At 43.7% G+C, this 8,041-nt stretch overlaps 1 long non-coding RNA gene across 1 annotated transcript; it reads left to right on the forward strand.

Annotated features, from left to right (window-relative positions):
- The first annotated feature begins 1,470 nt into the window (after positions 1-1,470).
- On the forward strand, positions 1,471-7,807 carry LOC307220224. The gene is made up of 3 exons (XR_013840778.1): positions 1,471-1,568; positions 1,606-3,020; positions 3,401-7,807. It is a non-coding gene; the product is annotated as an uncharacterized lncRNA (long non-coding RNA).
- Positions 7,808-8,041: the final 234 nt, after the last annotated feature.

Genomic DNA, 8,041 nt, shown 5'->3' on the forward strand with positions numbered 1-8,041 from the left:
CCCTCCCTCCAGGCGGCAGGTTTCGGTTTCGTTCCGCCCACCAAACGCCTTGCCTTGGGCTGCTGCTGCTGCGACAGCAGAGACAGTGCAGGGGTGCACGCTCTGCCCCTGGCGGCGCTTGGTAGGTGACCAAACTCTATAATTTAACAGCAAAAGTTGGGGGGGGTCGTCTTATACGCCCTAATGCACTGGAACATACAGTATGTCCTGGTTTGTACCCCTTGTCAGTAACTGCCTGAACCATCCTCATCTGCTCTAATCCAGGTTTATGGTGTTGAAGGGGAGCCAGGGGGTTGCTGTGGGTCTCCTAATAACTAAATATATTGTAGTAATCTTGTACTCATAACATATTAGTAATTTCAGAAAACAAGAGCCAGTATTTTCAGATGATGGTGGGCATCCTTGCACTGCTGTTGTTCCTATTATGCCTACTCCCAATTTATCACGGAAGAACACTAAGGGGACGCAGCCTCCTGTGACGCAGCGTGAGGCCCCGCCTCCTCCGTACCGGCACAGCGCGTGTTCGTTGGCCACCTCACCGCGGAAAGTCCTTCCAAGCACGGCGCTCGCCCGCCTGCTGCTGCTGCTGTCGTCGTGGGAGCTGGATCTGGCCTCCGTCGTGGCCGCGTGGAGCTTCGCTTGGCTCGTGAGCACCATGAAGAGCCTGTCATGGCGAGGTGGTGCGCGGCTTCGGCTAGGGCTCCAAGGAGCTGGGCATCCCCACAGGTGAGGGCAGTGGAGGCTGTGGCAGCCGCTCATGGCCTTTTCCCAGAGGGAGGGAGGGAGCCGGGCCAGGCCGGGCCGGGCCGGGCCGCCCTCCCTCCAGGTGGCGGTTTTCGGTTTCATTCTGCCCACCAAACGCCTTGCCTTCGGCTGCTGCTGCTACAGCAGAGGCAGCACAGGGGTGCGTGCTCTGCCCCTGGCGGCACTTGGTGGGCGGCCAAACTCTATACCGTATTTTTCGCACCATAGGACGCACCGGACAATAGGACGCACCTTGTTTTAGGGGGGGAGAACAAGAAAAAAAAGTTCTCCCCCTCTCTGCCCAGCGCCCCTTCAGCGAAGCGGCAGGAGGCGCTGCGCAGAGAGGGGGAGAATTTCCCCCCTCTTGTTTTCCCGCTCTAAAACAAGGTGCCGTTTAAGGTGCTTTCGACCTGCTCTTTGGGGCTGGCGGGGGGAAGCCCACCACCAGCCCCAGAGAGCAGGTCAGGGAGCAATGGAAAGGCGCAGCAGAGAGGCTCCTGCCATAGCCGCACGTCACCTATCCAGGCGGGAGAGGGTCGCGGGGGGCTTCTTTAGCCCCGCGCATGCTCTCCCGGCTGGAGAGGTGACACGCGGCTATAGAGGCTCCAGCCATAGCCACGCGTCACCTCTCCAGCAGGAGAGGGTCGCGGGGCTACGGTGTCTTCGCTCCTTAGGACGCACACACATTTCCCCTTCATTTTTGAAGGGGAAAAAGTGCGTCCTATAGACAGTAATTTAACAGCAAAAGTTGGGGTGTCGTCTTATACACCCAGTCGCCTGATGCGCCGGAACATACGGTATGTCCTGGTTTGTGCCTCTTGTCAGTAACTGCCTGAACCATCCTCATCTACTCTAATCCAGGTTTATGGTCTGAAGGGGAGCCAGGGGGTTGCCGTCTCCTAATAACTAAATATATCGTAATAATCTTGTACTCATAACACATTAGTAATGTCAGAAAACAAGAGCCAGTATTTTCAGATGATGGTGGGCATCCTTTTCTTTCTCCCAATGTTAACCAGATGAGAAAAAGGAAAGCATGTAATTTAACTACCAACACAAAAACTTCAGATATGAATTGAGTGCTCTAAATAACTACTTCACCCTAATATGTATCAACCGCACCCAAACAAAAGTTATTTTCACACCTGAAGAAACTAGAATACATGAAAGAAGAGTAGGGGGAAGTTTAAGAGAACAATTACCTCAACCATCACTTTCAATTTTTAAACTCCTCAGCAACACTGAGCAAATTCCACTTGTATACAAATTGCACTTGTATACGAATGCTATACAAGTGGAATTAAAACCTGAAATTCAAATTTATTTATTCAAAACACCTGTTTGCAGAAGAGCAGCTTGTCACTCCTAGAGTCAAATGCCGCTGTCTGGCTGAAAGTCACAATGCTAAAATCAGAACTTCACTTGATACTGAAAGAACAGCTCCTGCCTCATAAGCTCACTGTTCCTCTTGCATTTCATTCCCTGCCACCTTCTTGGGTAAAAGTGCCATGCATTGAATCAAAATATATTAAATCACAGGGACAACAGATCTGGCTATGCCATATTTGCATGCGGCATAAGTGAAGTGTGACATGTTTGTTATGAGTACAGGATTATAATGATATATTTAGTTATTTTTAAAGAGGAAAACCATGCACTCACCCTTTTCAAGGATTCTCCATGATGCTCAAAGCATCTAGTTTTATTTAGGCCAAACCAGATACAGTGGAAAAGATGTGGTGTGTCTCCCAATGCTTTCTATTTTCACTTTAATGTAACTATGGTATGGGGTGTGTCCCCAGATTTAGAGAAGCGACAGGAAAAGGGTGTTTTAACTCTTTCCCCACTGATCATTTGCCTGCTAAATACTTTTAGCTGCTTAGATACTTTGCTCACGTATCTTTTTCCCCCTCAGAGAGAAAAGCAGATGGGGAGAGATATTATGATTGGGAAAATGGCCTATGGGAAAATAGTTAAGTACTGCCCTCCCCACAGTAGCTCTATCATATTCTGAGCCCCCTGCAGCAGCATTACAGTAAAAACAAAACCCATTAGGAGACATTCTTTATGTCACATCTAGCTCACCCTGTACGATCCTGCTCCTGTCAGTTCTGGCTTGTATTAACCAGACACTCGTATATATAGTACTATCTACATCTCTTTCGTCATCCACGCAGCACCCATTTTTCTGTGGAACTATTTACATTAGACAATTTATACTTGTGAAGACCCACTTCATGTACTTTCAGATTTGTGCATATAAAATAGGCACATAGGTAAAAGGTAAAGGTACCCCTGCCCGTACGGGCCAGTCTTGACAGACTCTGGGGTTGTGCGCCCATCTCACTCAAGAGGCCAGGGGCCAGCGCTGTCCGGAGACACTTCCGGGTCACGTGGCCAGCGTGACAAAGCTGCATCTGGCGAGCCAGAGCCGCACACGGAAACGCCGTTTACCTTCCCGCTGGTAAGCGGTCCCTATTTATCTACTTGCACCCGGAGGTGCTTTTGAGCTGCTAGGTTGGCAGGCGCTGGGACCGAGCAGCGGGAGCGCACCCCGCCGCAGGGATTCGAACCGCCAACCTTTCGATCGGCAAGTCCTAGGCGCTGAGGCTTTAACCCACAGCGCCACCTGCGTCCCTGGTAAATAGGCACATAGATGTACATTATTGTATACATGAACATCTATCTATGGAAACCTGATTTATGCTGTAAAATTACATAGAGGTATTTGCAGTATATAAAGCCATATTTGATGAATTGTGCAAAAACAACAAAGTCTGGTGGTGCCTTAAAGGTGCCACCAATTATATTCAAACTTTGTTCTGACTTTTCTGAGCCATTTTCTCCAGCGTGATGAATGCCCAATGTTTATCCTTTGCATTTGTGAAAGACCACAAGGGGTGTGCGTGTGCAAGAAGTGACACACGATACCTGCAGGTGCACACAATGAAATGAAGTGTTTAATTCATTAATGGAGTGATGCTCTGCAAGTCAGGTTGTTTTTCCTGCAACAGCATTGCTTAAATCCAGTCACTGCTCCCCCCTCTCCCCCCCCCCCCGGTGAAATGTTGTAGACATGTAGACATTGCTTTCACAGCTGAAGCCCATGAGTCTGTAAAATAGCCCTTCTTTTCTCCTCAGTTCTCAGTTTCTCCAGAGAGGGCGGGAATTGCCTGGCTCCTGTAAAAAGACAAGAAGGAGAAAAGAGGACTGCAGAAACCATTTGTTTTAATAAAAAGAACTCAAAGGATGAAACTGTAGATGGGAGGGGAAGACAAAGAGAGGTCATGGATTCACTAATGATAGCACAAGACATGGGACCATTGACTGGGTGTCTCGAGTCAAGGCTCTCAAGGCAAGTACTGCATGAGAGTTACTGGAGGGAAACAACAGGTGAAATGTTGTAGACATTGCTTAATGCCACCAGCATGGATTTCTGGAAGACTTATACTCTGAAAGTAGTGTGGAGATACCCCTGTCTTCCATGGAGAAGTCGTTGTGGGGATCACACGGGGTCCCCGGACGTTTCACCGTCTATTGTTCCCTGTGCCACCACTTTATTTCTTGCTGCCACCACCCAGGCCCTACCTGGTACAATACTGAGTCCAGTCAGGGTTAAATTGGAACATAAACTTCTGTTTATTTATTGCAGTTTAACAACGTGTGGTTTCATAAACGGTCTCGGTCAATTACAATCATGGGGTGCCTATCCAGACCTATAACTTCCGCTACCTGCTCTCACTCACTAAACCACCTCTCAGATATTTACTTGTCTTCCTAGCTCCTAACTGTTCCTGACTCAGCTTATTTCGCTACACTAACTCCACCTACCCACAGACTCTATCCCAATTCACTCCCACTCCAGCCAGCCTCCTAACGAACTCGTCCCAGAGCTGGTTTTATAGTCCCTCTGCCTCCACCCCCCTAGGTTCTGATTGGGTAACCTGTTTAACTATTTCACCTCCAGCACTCTCATAAGTTAACGTCACAGTAGTCCAGGTGGAGCAGTGAAATACTATGATCCTTCCCCCCAGAAAGGACAGGTGGCTGTAGGTAGAACCCAGAGGAATTAGCAGATGAGGGAGCTTCATTAATGTGAACATGTTTAACATTCATACAATTCACCTCTACCAAACTGAACTTTTGGATTTCATTCCCCTTACTGAAGAGCTTGACAGCATAAATCAGAATCAAGCACAAAGTTTGTCAGGTCTGAAGCTCCTATGATGGTATGTGTCAAATCAGTTATCAGTTATTTAGATTGTGTATTGTGTCTTTTGGTTATGTGTATGTAAAAGGTTCTATTCGAATTTTTAAATGTTCATAAGTATGCATTGATTTTTTTTGTAAGGCAAAAATACTTCTGTTAATTTATAACCTATAATTGATGTGAAATAATGTGCAGATATTTAGGATCTAAGGGATCACAGATTGTAGTAACAGATCTTGAAAACACTCCAGACAAAGAAATATTTTTTCCTTTGATGAAAAGCATATCTGTCTAAGATGCTGGCACATGTTAACAGAAAAGGTGTTGGGAAATACGCTTTGGAAAGGCAGACCATTGTCTTCCAGAAGCACAAACGTATTTCAATGTATGCTTCCTGAAAATGTTGTGGAGGGTGCTTGGGAGCCAGAGTCCTTGGGAGTACAAATCATTATAAAGATTAACCATTTGTTAAGCACTATTCAAAAGAAGAAGAGTTGTAGTTTAAAAATTAATTACTTCACACAATTGTTTGTGCCAAAATATATTTATAGTACAAACCTTATAATCACTGTACAAATCATCATAAAGTAGTATAAACCAAAACAATCTTGGACTACTGAAGCAAAAGGGCACATGACCTCATTCCCACGCCCTTTCTGTTGAAAGAAAGAAAAATGGCAGAGGTTTGATGATGAAATTTGGCAAATGTAATTGTAATTGTTTTCTTCACAAAAAGCAAAACAAAAACAAATGATCACATTTTTGGTCCTTTACATGAGCACTCTCAAAGAGTTACAGCTAAAATGAATAAACATGGATTTACAAAACATTAGTTATAAATCCCATGAGCAAAATCTGTGCTTGACATTTATTATGTCCACATTTAATTTTCCTAATCACTTTTAATAGGTTAAAGCAAACTTGCCCTCCAAATGGAGGTCAATGTGGGCCACAGACCTCATTGCCACATCATGCTGTTCAGTATCGGTTTTAAGGGATTTAAGGGAATATTAATTTTAGATAATATAAGGAATCCAGTCTTTTAAAGTCCTTCCCCCATTTTATGATAAGTTTATTCTTCCATGATGCAATCTTCAATGGAAATCTATGCCTTTAGTTAAAGAGATGAAGAAGCAGAAGAGACAAGTTAGACAGAATTTTAATTCTCCAGCAGTGCCATTACTTGTATGATGATGATGATGATGATTTCAGTTTATACACTGCCCTATACCCGGAGGTCTCAGGGCGGTTCACAAACAAGAGCACAACATACAAAATCCAACCGAAAGCAGTAACCCAAGCCCCCCCCCCCCAAGACGCAATACACAATCTCAATAATTTAGGGTGAAACTCAACACATTTATATTGGTGAAAGTGACACAATGTATTTCTCACAATGGAAAAAATTAGCCTTTTATGTAGTTATTCTCATAAATGAGCTTGAAATATTTTTTCCCTTAGCGGTATTCATTAATCCTTTTTGCATTTCATAGCTATTCTTATTTATTTTTTCCATTTTGTTTTTACACCAAGGAGGCTGCAGTCAAATAATACTCAGCAACTGATTTCCTCTCTTTGGACTGAAAAATTAAACAGATACTAAATTATGACAGTGAATTTAGAAAGGAGGGCTCCAAGGGCTTGAAAGAACATGTCTGAGATAATATGATGCTTCTAAGAATATTGCAATCACATCCAAGCAATCACCGAAGCGTGCCATGTAACTACCTCCTCAGCTAATATGCTTTTTTCTCCGTGATGACTAATCATGTTCTATTAAACAGCAGTAATGCTGGAAGAACTCAACTATACAAGTGTAATGAAGCCAGTATTCTCCCTGGACAGATTAGCTACAACTGATTTGACACATACCATCATAGGAGCTTCAGACCTGACAAACTCTGTGCTTGCTTCTGATTTATGCCGTCAAGCTCTTCAGAAAAGGGAATGAAATCCAAATGTTCAGTTTGGTAGAGGTGAATTGTACTGATGTGCTTAACTGTCAGTTAAGGAAAGTTGCAATTTCTTCTCGTCTTCCCCCTCTTGTATATTACTGCATGTCCCTTCTGAATTTGAAAATATGTGGGTTAATATATATATAGTATTTGTATATCTGTGAGTTCAGTGCATCTTGTTCTGCTTATCCCCTGCGAGCAGAGGATCCCGGCATTGGTTCAAAATGTGACTATTCTCTATAGCAAACATACTTGCCGTCCTGTGCAAATGCTAGCAAAAGAGAAATCACTGGAGTTCACATTGGCCTGAGCTCAAAAAATCCTTTTTGCGCCTTACAGTTTTTATACTATTGTGAACAAACTGCACATGTAAATGTACGGAGTGTTAACATCTTAATGTGTATACTCCTAGGGGAAGGGAAAAGAAGAAGTGGTTATGGATAGCATTAAAATACATATGCTAATAAAAATATTAGATCAAAGGTTCCCTAGACCATGAAATTGATGCAAAAATGTAAATATAAGCTTCCCTTTCTTTCCAAAAGGAGGCTAAGATGGGGATGGAGACTTGAGGGTTCCTAACAGAGATGCTTAGGAGATATGCATTCAGAGAACTTCAAATTGCTACACAATCTCTTAAAGAGCTGACACTGCCAGTAGGTCAAGGAAAGCTGTGTTAGTCCAAACACAATTATGCCTATGCTTTAGCTACATGAAAGGTTAACACTCTGGGCTTGTAGAATCTGTCACATTTTCTATGATACACATGCACTTCTTAAAGGTATCACTTCAAATATTCTCCCTTAAAACAAACAAACAAGTATAATTTCACAATGAAAATACATATGCATGGTGGAATGCAGTGAGCTGCTATGCTGATCTTTCACTTAAACAGGTCTTTAAAAATAGTTTAATGGGGGGGATAAATGAAAGTGCATTGCTGTTAAAGTGGTTAGCATTTAAAAATATATTGTCTGGGATCTGATTTTCAAAATGTGTTAAAAAACTAACACTGGGACGGGGCATCCAATTGTTCATGAGAACTACTGACACTCAGGACAATTGGATATGAGCTATAATATCACATGACACACCAGACCCTTCATTGTGGTAATGCCCAAGAGTACCCCAA

The sequence above is a fragment of the Podarcis cretensis genome (assembly GCF_951804945.1).
Source record: "Podarcis cretensis genome assembly, chromosome: 1".
Taxonomy (NCBI): domain Eukaryota; kingdom Metazoa; phylum Chordata; class Lepidosauria; order Squamata; family Lacertidae; genus Podarcis; species Podarcis cretensis.